Source organism: Mizuhopecten yessoensis, unplaced genomic scaffold (genome assembly GCF_002113885.1).
Source record: "Mizuhopecten yessoensis strain PY_sf001 unplaced genomic scaffold, ASM211388v2 scaffold715735, whole genome shotgun sequence".
Taxonomy (NCBI): Eukaryota; Metazoa; Mollusca; class Bivalvia; order Pectinida; family Pectinidae; genus Mizuhopecten; species Mizuhopecten yessoensis.
This window is the reverse complement of record NW_018479765.1, coordinates 1-3,959: the sequence shown is the minus strand read 5'-3', so window position 1 is coordinate 3,959 and position 3,959 is coordinate 1. Positions and strand designations below refer to the sequence as shown.

The following is a 3,959-nucleotide window of genomic DNA, read 5'->3' as shown; positions in this document are numbered from 1 at the left end:
TACATTATTTTAACAGGAAACATAAGTTTATTGGTAGAAAAGTCGAAAGAGTTGTCTCCCCTGTCACATATCAAGTACGATGCATGTTTGCGGTTCTTACCTTTTTATCTGATAAATTTTCAGTCAAATCAATAACTTTGTCATTTGTTCAAACAAAAATAAGAAGTGACATTTGTAAATTATGTTCCAGTGGAGCACCTCCTACTCGTCAAATCAAAACTGCGGTATTTTTACTGTACCTAATTTTGTGTTATCACTGTGTTGCCTCAACCAACAGATTATTTATATGTTAAATATCATACATTTATGTTTGTTTGATAACTGCGTTGACTACCAAGTGACCTAGGTCTGTATGATCACCATGTGGTATTATAAAACTGTGTTATATATTAACAACTGTGTCTGTGATCACCTCTGGCTTGATCGGGTGTGATCTTCAATTGCCTCCTGTCAAACTTCATGTATAGTGCAGAATAAATGGTATGTGCTCTTGTACGCATGCCCAATTTTTTGTTGGCAAATTACGACCGCATTATCAAAACCTGTAAGTAAGGGTTATTTACAGAGATTACATTTTAACATGCAGGTACATTTGTACACGTATTGCTATCGGTGGTATACAGGTTTACTTCAATCGGTTGTTTCATGCAGATTTTAGAGTTTTTATTTTAGGTATTGGAGGTGTATTGGTTCCTGTTTCCACATTTGTTTTTAGATATGCTGGTATATATCTGTATGGGTGACAGCGATATCCTTACTGAACTTTCTAATCTTTAAGTGTCTTTGTCAATATTTTTTCGAATCTCCATGCGGCATGTTTTCCAAGTAAATCGTTACACATATTGATGGTGGCTCCTACGATATAATGGAATGCACTACTTCACCTTCTTATTGATGCTTAATAAATCGATAAATCAATCTTTACTTATCAGGTTCGCCGTTACGTTACTCGTAAGTGATATGTCGATCACATCAATATGACACAATATATTTGAAATATAAAGATAAATTCCAAGAATTCTTAAACTAACAGCTATCAATTATCCGAAATAATAATAATTCGTGGATTTTAAATCAGGAGAATCAGAACGCTTTTTTCATCATTTTGACCGAGTAAAATTACACCAAGTAGTTCGGTTTAGACTTGGGTTAAGCATTGTAGTTCAGATAAGACTTCTTGGTTATTATCTATTGATGTAATTTATTTTATAATGACGTATTTATCAGGCTGATTACATATACCGGCATGTCATGAGTTACGAAACCTTGATTTGATTAACTCAATTATCAAGGAGTAACATGGAGTACAGGAAATAATTAAAAACAAAAGATAACCTTATTGCTGGCTTCTGACTGGCTGAACTAGCTTGATCGGGTGTGATCTTCAAATGTTCACCTGTCAACGATCCTGTATAGTGCAGAATAAATGACATGTGCTTTGATATCAGGCTGATTAGATATACCAGCATGGCATGAGTTATGAAAACTTGATTTGATTAACCCAATTATCGACATTTGAATCCTAAAAAATAGAGCGTATAAGTATAAAATGTTTTAAAAAGAAACACCAATCAGTTACATATCGTATGACTTTATCTCATTTTATGCAATGTTCAATGGCATATCAGTTTATATGGGTAAATCTTACACAAACTTATATATTAAAAATTTGATTCTGTTTTTACAATATCTTCAAGCAGAATTTTAGTTTTATTATTTATGGATTGCACTAAGAAAAGTTACCCTCGTGTAAAAAGAAAGATTTTTGTGCGATTTTTTTTTTTTTATAATTTACGTAGAATCTACGCAAGATTACCATTTTAATCCCAAAAACTTATCTTCTTAAATTTACTCAGTCAAAAATGCATACGGTAAATTTTCCAGTCAGGAATCCTAAATAGAAATGCTTGTTTTCAAATGACCTTGGAACGGAAGGGCATTAATTGTATAATATAGACCTAATATATGTGTCTCAGATAACTAATAGATACTCTTGTATTTGGCCATTTTAAGCCAAATCGTGTCTGGTATATTTATGTTTGGTAACATGGACACAGATATACAACAGTGTCACCAAAAGGGTGTAAATAAGGTAACCGAAAGATAGAATATTAATGGATAGTATTGAGAAAAGTGTCAGAAATTAAGATTTTTTAAGAGACAAAAATGTATGACAGCGTTAACAAAAAGGTGTAAATAGACAATACGAAAATTAAGAGCAAAGACTTACAGCGACCATGTTATTGAACGATAACTGTTCTCAAAATCAATAGTGAATGGATTTTACGCTTACCTGTATATCAGTTCATACTTCACTCGCGGATATAGATATGTATAGTAACGTCATTCTTACTCACCTTTATACATATCTATATTATCCTAATCTCCAGGGGAACCCAGGAAACAGAAACACGAATGCACTATGCACCTTCTGAATTTTTTAATCAATACGATACAATCTCTATTCACGCTTATCAGATCTGACATTACGCTCCACGTAAGTTATATGTCGATGTCATAAAAACGCAACTAAATATTTAAGATTTAAAGAAAGATTTATCAGAAGTCTCAAAATACTAGTTATCAATCATGTTATGCGCGGATTTTAATTCAGGAACATCAAAACGGTTATTGTCATATTTTGTCAGAATAAAATTGGTTCTAAATATATTTTGTTTTACAATTGACGTATTGATCATGTTGATAAGATAAGATTATAGCATGTCATGCATTTTCTTAAATTAATTTGTTCTGACGTGCATTTTGGAAAATAAAAAGGTTGACTTTTTAACAGATTTTTCCTCACTTAAAGGTTTGAAAGCACACCACTAAAAAGTGCTGTATCATATTTATACTGATAGGCAGTTTTCTCTTTGATCCTGTTTCATCAAATATTCAAACTTCTGTTTCCGATATTATCCTCTCAAAGTGGGGTAGTCGTTCGACCTATGTACTAGCATCCTTATTTTATAATACTATATAAAGAAAAACACGAATACTTTGACATTGTACATAACAAAGAACCAGCAGATCAGATTAAGAAGATACTTCAATTCATTATCATAAATAATAATAATAATTACATATATTGATTGTCAAGTCCAAAGTCAATCAACATACTCATCTAAGTACCAAGAGAGACTTACAAATAAAATAAAATAATTTCTCCAGTACTTCATGAGAAAAAGGGCGACGAACGAAAGGTAATTTAAATAACCAATCATCTTATGTTATAGTAACATGGTACAATATTGCTGAAGCTTTAGCTAGTTGTATTCTTGCAGATCAGATACACGCTTTTTTTAATTCTTTTTTGTTTAGGTAAAACATGATAGTATAGCTAGAACTTGTTAAAATCTTTTGTAAAATATCAGTTGAAAGATAATTATGACATAGACATTCTCCAAATGAAATTCTAAATATAATTAACTAATATATATTGATCCGTTTGCAGCCGAAAACATATCTGGTAGTATGAAGTGATGTAAAATAAAACCTACACCAATGTCAACAAAAAAAAATCAAATTTAATACGAAATATGAGATGACCTGACCTTTTATCTGGTTTTACCATTTAGGTTCAAAACACTAGCAGCAACATGCGGTTTCGACTGTTTATCATCATTAGAGATAACTGTATCTATGAACAGCTATACTTAATGCATATACCGCGAATGTCTATTTCTTTTTCGATTACTAAGCCGATATCAATCAGTACAAGGTCATTACTCATACTCATACCAATCACACCCGTTAGGAATACCTTGTTATCTATGACAGGCGTGTTATCTCTAATGGGGTGATTTTGTGTCACAGTTGATAACACCCTAGATTGTTACATATATTAGTGTTTTATGTGATATTCATCCATCCATGTGAGGTGAAATATAAATAAGGTACTTGGCGTGAATATAGTAACTGTACGTCGGGCGATGTGTTATAATTGCGTAGACTGATAT

At 31.9% G+C, this 3,959-nt stretch overlaps 1 protein-coding gene across 3 annotated transcripts in view; it reads right to left on the bottom strand.

The window, feature by feature from the left end:
* LOC110441221 overlaps positions 1 to 2,343 on the bottom strand; it is a 37,564-nt gene extending 35,221 nt beyond the window's left edge. For 2 of the 3 annotated variants that reach the window (XM_021484326.1, XM_021484328.1), the window contains exon 1: positions 2,294 to 2,343. The gene's annotated coding sequence lies outside the window, so the exon portion shown is untranslated. Of the gene's footprint in view, positions 1 to 1,335; positions 1,409 to 2,293 lie in introns of all 3 variants that reach the window. The other variant, XM_021484327.1, reaches the window with a different exon arrangement.
* Between the last annotated feature and the right edge of the window lie 1,616 nt (positions 2,344 to 3,959).